Source organism: Scyliorhinus canicula, chromosome 8, assembly GCF_902713615.1.
Source record: "Scyliorhinus canicula chromosome 8, sScyCan1.1, whole genome shotgun sequence".
Classification (NCBI taxonomy): domain Eukaryota; kingdom Metazoa; phylum Chordata; class Chondrichthyes; order Carcharhiniformes; family Scyliorhinidae; genus Scyliorhinus; species Scyliorhinus canicula.
Window position 1 is genome coordinate 14,478,978 of NC_052153.1, and position 17,700 is coordinate 14,496,677.

The 17,700-nt window shown below is 47.6% G+C and overlaps 1 protein-coding gene across 1 annotated transcript in view; it reads right to left on the reverse strand.

The window, feature by feature from the left end:
• Window positions 1-17,700, reverse strand: part of LOC119970136 (phospholipid-transporting ATPase ABCA1-like) — a 167,674-nt gene that overhangs the window by 139,664 nt on the left and 10,310 nt on the right. The window lies entirely within an intron of this gene.

The window sequence follows — 17,700 nt, forward strand, 5'->3', positions numbered from 1 at the left end:
ATCCCTTCCTTGTTTTGCACCCAATTTACTGGACTTTAAGACGCATCAGCGGATCCTGAATGTCTACGTTACTGTGCACTTTGCTTCATTAGATCATGAAGTACTGGTCAATATAAAAGCAAATTAACGTTAGTTGCTAAATTGGAACACATTATATCGCCACTCTTGCCATTTTTCATTACCACCAGATGTCTTAATGCACTTTAGAGTCAGTGATATACTTTTGAAGTGTAGTCACTGTTGTAATGTAGGCAGCTAATTGACAGTAAATTTCCACAAGTTGCAGTGCTTTAATGGACGAATAAATAATTGTTTTTGTCTGGTTGATTGAGGGTAAATATTGGTCGGGATAGGGATAAATTTACCTGCCCTGCTTCAAAATTGTGTCATGGGATCTTTGATATCTACCCAAGCAAGCAGATTCCCTCAAAGAGGCAGTAGCATCTTATTGTTTGTGCCTTGGGTTGACCCAGCACCTTGCAGAGGGCAGAGTGTTGCCAAACGAACTGTCGCTGAGAAGCCATGACAGAAGGCCAAATGCCAAAAATTCAGAAAGTATACACCGGAGCAGGTAACCAGCAGGGTGGTTCTTGTGAAAGCATCCTCTCTATTGAACTTGACCCTCCTTTGGACTGGAAGCACTTGCATCCATATAGGACCTTTCAAGATGTCCCAAATTATTTTGCAGCCAACAAATGACTACTTTTGGGAAGTGCTGCCATTAATCTAGGGAAATACAGTCGTCAATTCAAATAATAACCCTGTTGGGTTTGCCTGCAATTTAATTGGTGAGGACCCTCATTAACAAGACACTCAGTGACTATTCAAGGGAGCCGGCATTGGAAAAGGAACTGTGGGGTTGTTTGGGGCGGCGCGCGCGGGGGTGGGGGGGGGGGGGGGGGGGGGGGGGGGGGGGGGGAGGAGAGAGAGAGAGAGAGTGAGAATGTGGGGTGGCTCAAAGACAAACCTCTGCCCTGGCTTGCAAAATCCCCCCTCCCCTACCGTCACCGGCAACACACGCGATGATCCCCATCGCGCCCACAGTCACCTCTATCCAAGGATCCACTTCCTGGTGACACTGCTGGTTCTAGAGGGCTGCTAGCCTCTGTTTGGCCGGCAAATCTCGGGGGCAGGATATCTGCCTGAAACTTGGCACATTGGAACTTAAAAGAGTCAAGCGGAGTTGGGGGCCCTAGCACTGGATTCCCAACGCCAATTAGGAACATGATCCTGACAGGGCTCCCTGCAAATCAAGTCATTGAGATTTCCATCCGTTCCTGGCCTGGTGGTCCAGTCCCAGAGCGCCCACATTAAATCCCACCCAGTTAAACCACCCTCAAAATCTGCCCCAACAATCTGGTCAGAAGATTTGACTGACATGTAGCAACAGCAATAATTTCCATTTATATATCTGGAAATTGATATCAGTAAACATCACTACACCGATATGCCGGTATTTTGATCATTATTCCTGATGTTGAGTTTTTCTGTTCAACCAGAAGCTCTCGCATAACCTCCCACAGTTGATTTCGTATCAGATCAGGCTTTCCTGAATGCAGCTTCTCTCCGCTGCCGGAAAAATGCTGGAAAAAGGGGTGCTGGAAAAACCCACCTCCAATCTTAAAATTAGGTTATTTGGGAGGGAAACCAAGAAGACTTTTTTGACAAAGAGTGACAGAAATTAAGAATTCCCTCCCTCGGAACGCTGCAGAGACTGGCGAGGTGATGGTGCAGTGCTATTGTCACTGGACTAGTAATCCAAAGACCCGGGATAATGCTCAGAGGATCCGAGTTTGAATACCACCACGGTGGAATTTGAAATCAATAAAAATCCCGAAGTATACGTCGAATGACCTTATGGTCACATGACGATGGACTATGAAGTAAACCATTGTCAATTTTCGTCAAAACCCATCTGACACACACTTTCTTTCGACATGATCTGGTCTATATGTGACTCCAGATCCACAGCAATGATTCTTAATGACCCTCTGAAATGTCCCAGCAGGCCATTCATTCAAAGGGAATGAGGAATGGGAAGCAAATGCTGGCCTTGCCGTCGATGACCACATCCCATGAAGGAATAACTTTGGGGCTTTCAAGATAGATTGATCTAGATAAGAGCATCAAGACAAGAGACCTGGTGAAAATGAGGCCAAATGGAGTTGAGATCAATCAGTACCTGAGTGAAAGGAGGAGCAGACAGTACCTGAGCGAAAGGAGGAGCAGACACCAAAAGCCGATACCATTATGTTTATTCTGAAACACCACTGACATAATTTTGACTTCTTAGGTATATCTGATATTTCAAATACATTTTCTGGCATCTTCTTACCCTTCCTGTTATGTTTATTATTTTATTTTTCAAGGTAACTCCGGGCTTTTCTGATCTTAATAAAATGGTCACTCCTCAGGAGAATCGTGTGGTGTACGCAAGTCAAAAGCGCCCATGTGCAAGAAGCACAGATGCTCAAGGAGATGATCAGGTTCCAGTTGATCCGTGCAATGCTTATGAAGCGAGTGCTGGGAAAGGAAGTGCAGGTGACCAATTTGGATCAACACGTGGCGAGGAATACCTGGGGAATGTTTAACCATCAGCCCCCAACACTGTGTGCCTTGTAGAGAACTAAATGCTGTGGAATTTTTCTGTTTTTTGTACGTGATAAAAGCCCTTATCAAAATCCTTGAACATGAAATGGACTTGGCTGAACTGGTTGCGGAGTTGATCTAAGGGCTCGGAGTAAAGGTGTTGCAACATGCAAGTTAGTAGGTTTGTATTTGGACTCATCACACTCGAAAGCACAGAGTTCACTCAAAAAAAGGAGCAGAGCTGTTTCCACTAATGTTATTATTTGGATTACTAGGAAAGCTTCGCAGATGACTGTAATAAGGTTAGGGCTGTGCTTAATGCCGTGCTATTACTTTGGCTGACAAAAACTCTAACTGCAATGACCCTACAATATGGGAAATTCAATACACTAGCTGTTGGAGGCTTATTCTGGTTGGAGTTTCCATCAGCTAGCCCCCTCCCCAGACCTCCATTCCCCCCCCCCAGCTGAAAGTACCGTGTTAGTTGCATTTGAGCACCAGGGTCGCCATTTTGGGGGATTATGGGATTGTAACCCACTTTTAGCATCTGTGGTTTGTACAGACCTTTGCCAGGCATTGCCACTTCGCACTATCGTATTGCCAGGATACTCATCGCTAACTGGTGGAACTTGAAAGTGTGGCCCTAGCACGTGATAAACGAGGGATGTCAGGAATTTTTACAGTTGAGCTTGTTGCCTCACGGGGTCAATTAATTCCATGCACAGGAGCACACTGTACATCATACGGCCAATACGTTATCTCCCTTTTTCTGTTCTGAAGACCCCAACTCACTCTGAAGCACATATTCATTGATTCAACCAACATCACTCAGTTGGTCTATTGAAACTAAACATTGATGGGGTCCTCCACCGTGAAGACAGTGGATTAAGACTGAGCCTGACCCTATGATCGGCCAATATCAAACCTTCCATCAGGGATCAGGAAGTGGAATCCAGATTGAGTTAGGAATGGGGGGGGGGGGGGGGGGGGGGGGGGGGGCAGAGATCCCACCTCCACCCATTTTGAATCAGCCAGCTCAGCACACATGGGCAGGAGTTAAACCCAGGACCTGCCTGTTGTGAGTTGCTTAGTGTCACATCATCCAGCGTTTATTAAGATGCCGGGAATCCATGATGATCATTTTGAAAACTGCACAGAAGCTCTGGGGTACAATCAGCAATATCGAAAGAGTCGCCCATCATGCGTCCAGCCCCCAAATCTCACCCAAAAAACGGAGAAATTCAAGCTGGTGTATAATGGGCAGCTAATTCAATATTGTCCGTTTTCCAGTATCATCCGTGGTTAAAACGGCAACAAACTGTGAATCAAAAGGTAGTCTGTGAGTATATACGCAGGATGATATGCAAAAGCCAATGTTGCACGCTGGCACTGCATGGGTCACCTCTACGTTTACACTGAAAGAAATCTTTAACTTTAATGCTGACTTTAGATGTGGCCTCGACTCTGGACTCTGGCACCGCCACATGGCTGTGATAAGTGGTCAGTGTGGTTTCCAGCACCGAAGAAATGATCTCTTCTGGAATTAAACAATGCAATCTGATGGCTACGCTACTGAGCCACTAACTCCATTGTCTCTCCAACACTGATAGAAGAGTGATCAGGCTAAATGCAAATCATATTAAAGTAAAACAAAAGAAAAAGTAAACAACTGTTTCGTCGCCTACTCGTCTCTGTCCAAAGTGACTGAGGAGCAAAGCACGTTTGACCGCCGCAATATGCATTGAAATCTGATCAGAAAAACAAATGTTTTTTGTTGGCAGCGAGAAGTGCCAATGCTGGATTGCAAAAACAACAGTCCGAACTACAGATCCTCTCTTACTGTCAATGCCGCGCCATAATTTCCTGGAATTCCGTTGTGTTATAATGGTGCAAGCTTTCAACAAACTTCCGGTCCAGTAACTCTGAATACGATGCCTGATGGAGACCCGATGGCTTGACCCCCTTATTCCATCAGGCAGAACCTTTTCACGCATGTTACAGCTTGAGTAGCAGCCACTAGCGACCGAGGTCACACCATCAGATATAAAAAGCCTGAAGATTACTGAAACTTGAGTCGAATGCTGCTGTATCCTTTTGAATCAGAGGGTCGTATCACGCAGAGCAGCACTCTGAAAGAAATTGACCTGCTTCCCATGAAAAACACCCTTCCACCCCCCACTCTTAGGGTTGTCCGCCATGATTCAATGTATTCTTAGAGGTTCCCTCCCGTGACTTGCCCCCACACTCCAACCGTTAGTCGGCCTCGTAATACGCTGCTTTCCTACACCAATTTGAAATCAAAAAGACTCTAGCCAATTTGATGATTCATAAACATCAAACAAACAGCCATCCTCCCCCCTCTACATTATGTCTGGTAAAGAGAAATGTCCCTATGATTTTTATCCAGGGTGGCACACAGCAATGTCCTAGAGATGGATCCTCAATTCTGGAGACTCCAGACCAATCTGGAGGGTTGGTAACCCTGCCCACTAGATGTTAGCCAGGTCACTGGGAGATCTCCCCTGCTTTTCTTCGAGCGTCACAGAATCTTTTGTGTCCTCCTGAGGGGGCTGCCGGGGACACAGGTTGACACCTCACCCAAAAGACAGCACCTCCGACAGTACAGCCCTCCCTCACCGCTACACTGCAGTACAAAATGAACCGTTTGCTGCGAATCTTGCCCAAAGTGCGATGTGTCCTCCAACTCAGATCCCGTACCAGCCTCCCCGAACAGGCGCCAGAATGTGGCGACTAGGGCCTTTTCACATTGAAGCCTACCTGTGACAATAAGCGATTTTCATGTCATTTCTGAAAGAAGTGGTTTCAAAGGTCCATGAAGTCAACTCCAAAGACTTCCCAATGCCCAAGAATGATGCAACCTGATGATTTGTCAATGGTTACGGATCTCATCTGGGGCTTCCTGCTTCGAAGCCACTCCTATCACAATCCAATCTCTTGGGAAAATTTGTTCAACTGATGTCGCTTGAGGCAGGTCCAGGATGGAAACTTGCCAATCAATCCCTCGTTAAATCCAAAGTGATATGAGGCATTCAAAAGGGCATTGCATCATTACTTGACTGGAAACAATGTGCAGGGGTATGGGGGAAAAGCAGGAGAATGGCACAAAGCCGTAATTCTCATGTGGAGGGTTGGTGTAGACACGATGGGCCAAATGGCTTCCTTCTGTGCTGTAACAGCTCTGTGACAGGAGGGGAGAAGCAACAGGCCAAATCAATTCATTAAAATTACGGTGGCACGGTGGTTAGCACCGCTGCCTCAAAACTCCAGGTTTCAGGGTTCAATTCCAGCCTTGGGTGAATGTCTGTGCAGAGTCTGCACGTTCTCCCCGTGTCTGCGTGGATTTCTTCCAGGTGCTCCGGTTTCCTCCCACAGTCCAAAGATGTGCAGGCTAGGTGGATTGGCCACGATAAATTGCCTCTTAATGTCCAAAAGGTTCAGTCGGGTGAGTGGGTTACGGTGATTGGGTGGAGGCGTGGACTAAAGTGGGGAGTTCTTTCCAAGGGCCGGTGCAGACCTGATGGGCCGAATGGCCTCCTTCTGCACTGTAAATCCTATGATTCCATGAAAAGAAAACAGGTCCTGGTTCCTGTTCACTCAACTGGCTGAATACTGTACTGGCATGCCAGCAACGTGCACGGATGTGAGGTAAACCACTTCCTGTCATCAGCAAGTAAGTCAGAACAAAAGAAAATGCACAATCGTGCCATTTGCACTTCAGATCCCGAGACTGAAACTGAAAAAGTGAACTTGTGGGGAGGGGGGAAAGCAGAAGGAGGGAATCCGAATGGTTTCGCAGTCAACAGGCTCCATCAGGATTGGCTAACCTGCTTTCTTTAGAGAATGATCCAAAACAGAATTCGCTAAACACACATCGGGCAGGAACTTGGATTTGAGACAAAAGGATCCATTACGTTCAAAGGAGCAGAACTATTTTTTAAAAAGCACACTGTGACCTTCCCAATCCTCCACTCCATCGAACTCAAATTGCCAGTTCAGCAATCAATATGCCCCATTTCGTGACGCCCTCTCCATGTCCCACCACAGCAACCCTGAGACTCATATCCTGGAGTAACTGTCGCATTGTTGTGAATAGTAAAAAGTCTTACAACACCAGGTTAAAGTCCAACATGTTTGTTTGGAATCACTAGCTTTCGGAGCGCAGCTTCTTCATCGGTTGCTGTCTCACCTGAGGGAGGCGCTGCGCTCCGAAAGCTAGTGATTCCAAGCAAACCGGTTGGATTTTGACCTTGTGTTGTAAGACTTCTTACTGTGCCCACCTCAGTCCAACACCAGCATCTCCACATCATTGTTGAGAATGAGAACAGTCACCCACCTTGCATATTATTCCATGGAGCACTGCTGCTCCAGTTTCAATGAACTCTTTGCGTGCACTCAACTTTTCTCAGATGCAAAGCAGAAGGCTCGGGATCAATACGAGTATTGCAAGTGCATGGGAACGTAAGGCAGGGGCAATGGTCAGTAGCCCTTGGCATCACCACAACATCAGCGCATTGCTGGTGTGGACTCAGCAGAGTGGTGCAGTGGGTTTGCCCTGTGCCTCACGGCGCCGAGGTCCCAGGTTCGATCCCGGCTCTGGGTCACTGTCCATGTGGAGTTTGCACATTCTCCCCGTGTTTGCATGGGTTCCGTCCCCACATCCCAAAGATGTGCAGGCTAGTTGGATTGGCCATGCCAAATTGCCTCTTAATTGGAAAAAAAAATGAATTGGGTACTCTAAATTTTTTTTTAAATGTTGTCTCATTTTATTTTAAATTTAGAGTAGCCAATAATTTTTTTTCCAATTAAGGGACAATTTTAGCATGGCCAATCCACCTACCCTGCACATCTTTGCATTGTGGGGGTGAGACCCACACAGGCACAGGGAGAATGTGCGAACTGCACAGGGACAGTGACCTGGGGCCGGGATCGAACCTGGGACCTCAGCGCTGTGAGGCAGAAGTGCTAACCACAGCACCACTCTGCCGCCCATAATAATAATCTTATTCGTGTCACAAGTATGCTTGCATTAACACTGCAATGAAGCAACTGTGAAGCGCTTTGACAAAGAGTAATCGGACTCGAAACGTTAGCTCTTTTCTCTCCCTACAGATGCTGCCAGACTTGCTGAGATTTTCCAGCATTTTCCCTTTTGTGAAAATCCCCTAGTCGCCACACTCCGGCACACTCGGGTACACTGAGGGACAATTCAGAATGTCTAATTCATATAACAAGCATGTCTTTCGGGACTTGTGGGAGGAAACCAGAGCACGCGGAGGAAACCCACACAGACACGGGGAGAACATGCAGACCCCACACAGACAGTGACCCAAGGCGGGAATCGGATCCGGGTCCTTGGTGCCGAAAAGCAACAGTGCTAACCACTGTATTACCGTGCTGCCCGCCGTCTCAGTTTTTCATGGCTGGTTCAAGTTACCTTGCGCTGGATTCTCCATTCTGGAAACTAAGCCAGAGTAGAATAACTCCTGGTCTTCGCTGATGCTCAGAGTAATGCCCAGGAGTGATTCCCTCTCCTTTTTTCCAAATGATTGACAATTTCCTCACAACATGAAAGGCAGCTAAGTGCTTCCTGCTATGAAAAATAGGGGCCGGGATTCTCCATCGGGGTGATTCTCCTATCTGCCGGCACCCGGGGGGTTCCCGACGGCATTGGGCTGCCCACAATGGAAAACCCCATTGACTGGCTGGCGTGACGGAGAATCCCGCCGGCTGGTCGGGGAAGAAATGTGGCGTGGCGGGGCGGAGAATCCTGCCCAGGAAATTAACGCACTTAGCTGATTTTGATGTCGTGAGGAAGCGTTAATCATAGCAAGAATGTTTATAAATACTGTGGTTAGCATCAAAGCAGGGTAATGGAGATGCATTCAAGCATGAAGGGAAAGATCGATAACCAATCCACTAAGCAGTTGGAGCAATAAAAATGTCCATCACTAGCTAATGCAATGTATTACTATGTGAAATTAAATGGAAAATCTGCATTTCAAAGGTTGTCAAGGGATTTCAAGCCCTTTGAAGTGTAATTTGTTTTGCGAGGAAGCCTCTGACACTTGTAACAGCTGCTGCTTTGGGCACTTTTGTCTGATGTAGCAGAGGGAAAAGGGTAAGTAAAAATGCATTTTTCACACGACTGAAGCTCTTTTACTCTTCAGCTTTCAGACAAGGGTCCCAGATGGGGGAAGTCTGATGGGGGAATCGGTTGGGGGGGGGGGGGGTGAAGGGGGGGGGCGGGATCACCATTAGGGGGATAACCCATAATTCCTGTGGTGGTGGAGCAGAGTGCGCCTCTAATTGTCAGCAAGGGAGACGGGCAGGGTTTGCGTTTGAGGAGGGGGCTGGGGCATTCCGATAGATTTTGGGGGCTCCTCCATTACGCACTGACTCCCCTTGACCCAACACATCAGGGCCACGCTTAAAAATACCTGCACCAATCCACACCGTGTAAATCCCGCGTGACAGGCCGGGAGCATCATGAGAGCCTGGAGAATCGGGCTTCCAGCCCATTAATCAGAGGCAAATGGGTGCAAATGACTCATTTGCATCTTCTCATCGTGTACAGGGTGTGTAGTTCGCTGCTACAGCCAGCAGGGTTTCAGAGCATCGGAATGGGATCAGTGCCAAAAGCTCGATTCTCCACCGGACCAGAAGCCCCACTAACGGCAGCAGCCGGTGGTGAATCCAGCCCCAGCTGCTTGTGTACTTGGCTACCTTTCCACTTTAACAGCTATTAAACACCTCGAAGCTTGGTGACTTTTGGAAATACTGGTGAAATTTCTGCTTAAAGCCTCTGCGAACTAACAAGTGCCAACAGGCGAATATGTTTATATTTGCATACACAGTTCACAGTATGACTCAAATGATGTAATTTCCAAGACTTGAGTTGGAATTCAATGTTTTATGTTAACGATCCTGGAAGTAAGATTTAATAACCATTAGTATTAGCCATGGCTCAGCCTTGTATTTACGGTACAAATTGTGGTTTGAAGGGATGTGGACTTCACTGGCTGGGCCGACATTTATTGCACATCCCGAAGTGCCCTTGAGAAGGTGTTGGTGAGCCCCTTCATGAACCGGCTCTTGACACTGTTGAAGGGAAGTCACTGGGCGAGTAATCCCGAGATCCAGGGTAATGCTCTGGTGATTCGGGTTCGAAGCACACCAGGGCAGATGGTGAAATTTGAATTCAATAAAGATCTGTAATTAAATGTCTAAGGATGATAATGAAACCATGGTCGTAAAAAATCCATCTGGTTCATTAATGCTCTTTAGGGAAGGAAATCTGTCATATTCACCTGACTCATATGTGACTCCAGATCCTGAATAACGTAGTGACTCTTAAATGAGCTCATGGCAATAGATGCTGGCCCAAACAGCGGTGCCCACACCACATTAGCACATTTTTTAAAAGGTTGCTGTTAGGAAAAGGGATTTCCAGGACTTTGCAGTAGGGCCCATCAATCGGGCCCACCATTCAATAAGACCATGGTTCATTAAATAGTTCTGTTTCTGTAAAGACCTAATTGGAAGTCATATATCAACCAATGCCTCCTGAGATAATTGTGACCTGCTAGCACTTTCGAGCACTCAGACATCCTGCCTCTTGTAGATAGAATAGAATCATAGAATCCCTGGAGTGCAGAAGGAGGCCATTTGACCCATTGGGTCTTCACCGACCCTCCAAAAGAACACCCTACCTTGGTTCACTCCCCCATACTGCCTCCTACCATCTGGAACTAAGGGGCAATTTGACGTGGACAATTCATCTATCCTGCCATCTTTGGACTGTGGAAGGAAACCAGAACTACCAGAGGAAACACACGCAGACACAGGGAGAAAGAGCCAGCTCCACACAGTCACGCCAGGCCTGAATTGAACCCGGGTTTCTGCCGCTGTGAGGCAGAAGTGCTAACCATTGTGCCACCATACCTCCCAGATGCTGTATATATGACTGGCTAACTATTATAGTGATCTTTTTACTGCAGTCACAATTGTGCTGACACTGTGAATTATCTGCCTCTTAATATTAAATGAACAGACTGAACAGACTGAACAGACTGCAACTGAAATAAAAGGGACAATGTGGCCCGTTTTGACATTCAATGACTGATTTGCACCAAAAAATAACTGCTCCAAAATGCAGGCAAGGCAGAAAGGAGAAGGCTGGAGGTCAACTGAAGAAAGCAAAAATGCCCAATGATTGGAAAGCAAAATCGGTGCCACACTGGCGAGATCTTATTTCCCAATTTTCCCCGCTCCCTCGCCAGTGACATAACAAAGTCCTTTAAACACATTTTAATGAATTTTAATATTATTTGATTCCAGCTCTTCGGTGACTGTGTGGCGTTTACGCCTTCCCCGCGTATTTTCATGGGTTTCTTTGGGTACTCTCCTTTCCTCCCGAAATCCAAAGATGTGCAGTTGGGTGGATTGACCATGGCAAATTGCCCCTCAGCACCAAAGAATGCGCAGGTTAGGTGGGGTTTTAGGGATAGGATGGGAGTGGCCCTAGATGTGTGCATTTTGGAGAGTTGGTGCAAACCCGACAGGCCGAATGCCCTCTTTCTGCACTTTAGGGATTCTATGTTCTAATGGTCTTCCCGGCCACAAGAGCCCCCTCATGGAATATTGAAACCCCGCTGATGTGACCTCATATCGATGGTGGGGGGGGGGGGGGGGGGGGGGGGGGTGGGTGGCATGCACAGGCTGTGTCTGCCTGTGCCAGATGGAAGTGCTGGGGCGGACTCTCTGGAGAGCCCCATTGGAGGGGAAGGTTGGTGGAGAGAGGAAAGGGCCAAGGCTTTTGAAGTGGGGGAATTTGGCATTGACGGGAGTAGAGGAGGGGAGGGTTGGCGGGTTGGTTCCTGGCAGTGAGGTGCATTGTGGGGGGAGAGAGCCCTGATACTTGTGCGATGGGCGGGGAATGGATGGAGGGATGGCAATGGAGACTGGAAGAGTGTCATGATATGCAGACATGTAGATAATGATATACAGACAGGCACAGACAGGCAGCTAATGAACACCGAGAACAGGACATGACCAATGAGCAGGCAGGACACTCAGGGGTGGTATCTCACTATAAAAGGCACGAGGCACTCACACTCCGCCTCTTTCCACTGATGAACATCTACAGAGTGAGTCAGGGTGTATGTACAGTATCACACCTCCAGCACGTGGCTAAGAGTCTGGTTCAGTCAGGCAGAGTAACCACACTTAGATTAGCAGAGAGTCAACTCATAGAGAACTGTGCTAACTGTGCTATTGGTTCAATAAATCAGATTGAATTAACTTCAAGGTCTGGAGTATCTTTTGGTTAAAGCTGCATCCAGTTGCAGCCTGTGTTATCCCAGATTACAGAACACAACAAAGAGAGCCCCCGATACCTTTGTAGTGATGGCGTGCAGTCATGGGGGTTGGGGGGGGGGGGGAGGGGGGGGGGGAGTTTTAACTCGGTGCTTGATGGGTCGCCATTTAAAGATGGCACCCCGATCTCTGTGGAGCCGGCGTTGCTGACTCTATCAGGCACCCCACTGCCAGACTGACGGCGTAAACCACACCTCCCGATTTTTTTTTGTCAGAATGGCTGCAGATATGGTGCGCGATCCAATAGCTGCACTACATCCGAACGTCAGCTCACCAAAGCGCTGCATGGCCGATCAAAGCCATGGGACCCTGATCTACCCAGCTCGCAACACATCGCAAGGTCACGTTGCGATGTAACACCATTGTGAGCGGGATAACGTTTCAGCAAATCTGCATATTAGAGCAAGACAGCTAATCTCACTCTCATGTGCAGATCCCTAAGGTCCCTGAGGCTTTGGGAATCATCCCCCTTGCCTTGGAGACCTCGGGCGAGCGCCGTTCAGCACTGGCTAAAAGCAAATTACTGCGGATGCTGTTTACGGAAATCCTGTCGGAGAGAAGAGCAATACTTCTTCAGGGTAGGCATTCCTGGAAGAGAGGTGGCAGTGAGTTAAACTCTGGATAAAAGCAAATTACTGGGGATGCTGAGCATTCACCATTCAGCACTGATCCCCACAAATGGGGGACAGATAGAACAACACTCATAAGGGTCCCCCAGGGCTTTGGAGGCTCCCAGCTGCATGCCATTTGGCTAGGGTGGTGCTCTAGCACTGCTGGTGTCACCTGGGCACCCTTCAGTGCCTGCCTCGCACTCTGGCAGTGCCATCTGTGTGCCAGCTTGGCACTGCCATGGTGCCTAGGTGGCACTGCTAGCTGTCATGGGCACTGTCAAGGTACCAAGGTAGCACTGCCAAGGTGCCAAGCTGGCATTCTTTATGCATGTGCGCAATCAGACAGGGGATGCCCTGCGTGGGTCTTTAGGGAGGGGGCTGCGTGTTCCCCAGGAGGCCACCAATACAACGTGAGTCGCGTTGTAGAACCATGTGTTTCTCGCCGCTACGAGCGCCAGGAAACACGTGGCTAAACGCGCTCGTTGTGGGATCGGCCCCATGATTGTAAATTCGGCTGTGTGTCTGGGGCGGCACACACCGGTGTTCAGTAGCAGCATTCTCAATTAACTTGGTAAGAATGATATAATTGATGCTTTCAGTTTCTAAAAGCTTTATCCATTTGGAAACTCTAGCCCAAAGCTAATTCCACCATTTCCAGTAATCGGACACTCAAGAAATTTTTGGAAACCACAGGAAATTGATCATTATTCTTCAAAACTGCTATTGAAATATTCATGCACAGGAAGTCACTTTTGTTATCAACTGAAGTCCCCCCCCCCCGGGCATTTGAACCTACTGCTGGTGCGCAAGAAGATGTGACGTGTGTACCCCTTGGAAACTCATGTCGAAAGTTGTTTTATTAAAAATGAAAATTTCTTCCCGTTTCCACGGCCTGCCTTTATGATCGCACTTTTGGAGGCGGAACCAGGTGTGAGCAACATTGAAACAAAGAGCATTTACTTCAAGCTAAACTACTTCCATGGAAGAGCTGTTTTTTTTCTGTCTGTCTGCATACATAGAGGAATTCAGTATAAACATGATCATGATAACATAACAAATCAGTGCACTTTGACTGTGTTGAGCAGTGTGTTTGTTTAACGAGAAAAAAAAAATTCACCTGAGGAAGGAGCAGTGCTCCGAAAGCTAGTGTTTGAAACAAACATGTTGGACTTTAACCTCACATCATGACTTTAACCTGGTGTTGTAAGACTTCTTACTGAGAAAAAAATAGTTAAGGCATTTTTGTTGTGTAAATTTCAGCTCAATTTGAGCTGGACAACTGTGGGCAGCACGGTAGCATTGTGGATAGCACAGTTGCTTCACAGCTCCAGGGTCCCAGGTTCGATTCCGGCTTGGGTCACTATCTGTGCGGAGTCTGCACATCCTCCCCGTGTGTGCGTGGGTTTCCTCTGGGTGCTCCGGTTTCCTCCCACAGTCCAAAGATGTGCAGGTTAGGTGGATTGACCATGATAAATTGCCCTTAGTGACCAAAATTGCCCTTAGTGTTGGGTGGGGTTACTGGGTTATGGGGATAGGGTGGAGGTGTTGACCTTGGGCAGGGTGCTCTTTCCAAGAGCCGGTGCAGACTCGATGGGCCGAATGACCTCCTTCTGCACTGTAAATTCTATGATAATCTATGAAATAGCGAAGCAGCCTGGCTTCAAGAAGGCAACGTAAGACCTTGTAAAGAATCTTCAATTTTATTTTCCATTTGAAGTGGTCTTTACTGAGCAGCAGTTTAGCATCATCGTTAAATGTGTCATGTCGCCACACTAAAGATTGCGAAACAGAGGCATACCATTCCAGGCTTTCTCCTACCGAACCTGTGAGGTGCCTCGCTTATGGCTTTTCAATGACATAGCATCCAGAGTTGTACGTTTACCATTACTAGTGGCAGCGAATTGAGGTTACGAATCAAGGGGCTTGAAGCCGATGCTTTTGAAACCTTTCCATATCGGGGTTTCTAAAAATCCAGGCTGACATTCCAGTGCAGCGCTGAGCGGGCGCCGCACTGTCACAAGTGCCATTGTTTTGATGAGCCGTTAAACCGAGACCCAAGGAATAGAATTATAGACAATTTACAGTGCAGAAGGAGGCCATTCGGCCCATCAAGTCTGCACCGGCCCTTGGAAAGAGCACCCTACCTAAACCCACACCTTCACCCTATCCCTGTAACCCAGTAACCCCACCTCACCTTTTTGGACACAAGGGCAATTTAGCATGGCCAATCCAACTAACCTGCACACCTTTGGACTGTGGGAGGGAACTGGAGCACCCGGAGGAAACCCACGCAGACATGGGGAGAATGTGCAAACTCCGCACAGACAGTAACCCAAGCCGGGAATCGAACCTGTGACCCTGGAGCTGTGAAGCAACAGTGCTAACCACTGTGCTACTGTGTCGCTCTAATATAAAAGATCCCACGGCACTATTTTGAAGAAGGGCTATGGAGTTGTCGCCAGTGTCCTGGCCAATATTCATCCCTCAACCACCATCTCTAAAAAAGCACGATTATCTGGTCACGATTGCTTTGTGCAAATTGGCCGCCATGTGTCCTTCATTGCGGCCATGACTGCCCTTCACCTACGACTTCATTGGTTGTAAAGCAATTTGTGAGGTGTCGCAGTTGTGAGATGCCACGTAAATGAAACTTTTTTTTTCTCTTTTTTGCATTTACCATAATTCATAAATTACAGTGGCAAAAAACAAAACATAGTCTAATACCGATTGAACAGGCATAGAATTCATAGACTTCCACAAATGAAAGACTTAACCATTTTCTTGCTGTTGGTCAAGTGCAGTGCTTTACTTTAAAATTGAGGGGCAGGATTCTCTAACGGCGGGATCCACCATTTCGCTGACAGCGCACTCAGGCCTGCGAATTCACCAACGCAGTGGGGGTGCCCACAATGGGAAACCCTATTCGCCAGCTGCCGCTACGGAGAATCCCGCTACTGGTGGGGGCGTGCCGCATCGGAAAACGGGTCCGGCGGGAATGTTCCTCAATTCCCATTTCCTCATCTTCATTGTACTAAATGGAGCCAGAATGTTTCCAACGACATTGCAAACAAAAAAATCCATCTTGCGGAACATTATTTTAAAAAAAGGAATAGTGATGTTTAACGGAAGTGGGAGAACAAATGATGAAACAGGCTCGCTGCCGTACAATGATCCGCAAACATGCTAGGACTGTTTGTTATGTTCATGAAGCTTATAAAAATCCTGATCCAAGCATAAATTCCTTGGCAAACCCATTGCAATATCAACTTTCAATTGTGCAACAATCGCCAGCAGACAAAGCTGCTCACTTATCATGCACAAGTTAAAATCTGCTTGCATGATTCACAGAGGCACAAATTAAAGCAATCTAACTGAGCAACAAGTAAGAAATAAGACAACAAACAGATTTTAAACACAGACGCCATTCACCAACTCCCACTCGCCTGCACCTCACTGCAATGGCAAACAAGTCAGGAGGTTGCCAGAGCTAATGTCAGCTCCGACACTATTATTCACATTGATGCAAATTACTTAAATCGTTTTTCAACAGTGCAACCAAGACCCTAAAAGCACAGTTTTATCTTTTTTCACTCCGGCTCTGGATTTAAGAGTCAAAGTGTTCCTAATCACCAAGATACTCTGTGTCAAGAACTGACATCAGTCGCACATATCTGAGGTGCAAATTTGCAGGTTCGAGCCCATCTTTTAGGCTTATTCACACAAATTAATTCTGATAGTACAATGCAGTACAGAGCGATGCTAAACTGTCAAAGGTGTCACATTTGAAGCCATGTATCACACCAAGGTCCTGTGTGATTATTTAGATGGTTAATCATAAGTCTGGATGTTACACCTCCCCCCCCCCCCCCCCAACGCTGTACTTGAATGTGGGGGTCGTAAGGCGCTCATACAATAAAATTGATGGCCTCCTGCCCCCAACTTGTCTCCTGCATTGTGGTGAGTGGGTAAGGTGTCAGACAGCCCCCTCAGCCTTTGGCCTATTGAGGGCCATAAATGGTCAATTAATGGCCACTTGAGGGGCTCATTTTGCCTCAGTTGCTATTTTATGAACGGCTCAGGAACGAAAAGGCAAGATGGGCAGGCTGATTGCCCACCTTTCACTGTGCAAGCTTCTGTTGAACAGAAGGGGAGGTACCTTTGGGGGAAGGGGATTCTTGGAGGCAATCCCCTCTGCCTTAAGAATCATAGAACTTACAGTAGAGAAGGAGGCCATTCAGCCATCAGGTCTGCACCAGCCCTTGGAAAGAGCACCTTACTTCATCCCGCCCCTCCACCTATCCCCGTAACACAGTAACCCCATTTGACCCTTTGGATACGAAGGGGCAATTTAGCATGACCAATCCACCTAACCTGTACATCTTTGGACTGTGGGAGGAAACCGAAGCACCCAGAGGAAACCCACGCAGACACGGGGAGAACGTGCAGACTCCACACAGTCACCTCAAGCCGGAATTGAACCCAGTATCCTGGAGCTGTGAGGCAGCGGTGCTAACCACTGTGCCACCCCAGCCTGATAAACTTGCCCTCGCCCTTCCACCCAAACCACAACCCCTCCCTCTTCCTTGCCTGAATCTGCCAGATAAGCCCATCCAAAATCCCAGACCTTCCTCTCTCGGTCCAGGCTCAATTGAGTCCTCTTCCTCAGAGACCCAGCAGTGGCCACCGCTCGATCCTGGTGCTGCTGGGTCTAGGGAGTTGCCAGCCAATCTGATCGGCTGGCAACTCACTAGGGCGGGACTTCCTCCCAGACAGTGGCAGAGGTCCTATTCTGAACCAACCAGAGCTGCCCCCATCATAATATCGCTGCTGCTGTGGGTAGGTGCGCAGGTGGCTGACGTTTTGGTTGGGTTGGCGGGCGCGATGAGAAGGGAATGTGGGCGGCAGGAAAATGATGTTCAATAAACTCCAGCCCAAAGAATCCTACACCACTTAAGGAGCTTGATCAGGCCATTGTGTTTGCGCCAGCCCTTTGAAAGAGTTAAACAATTCGTCGAAAGCCCTGCTCTTTCCCCAAAGCATTGCAACATTCTTCCTTTTCAAGTATTTACCCGATTCTGTTTTGAATATTACCATTGAGTTTCAT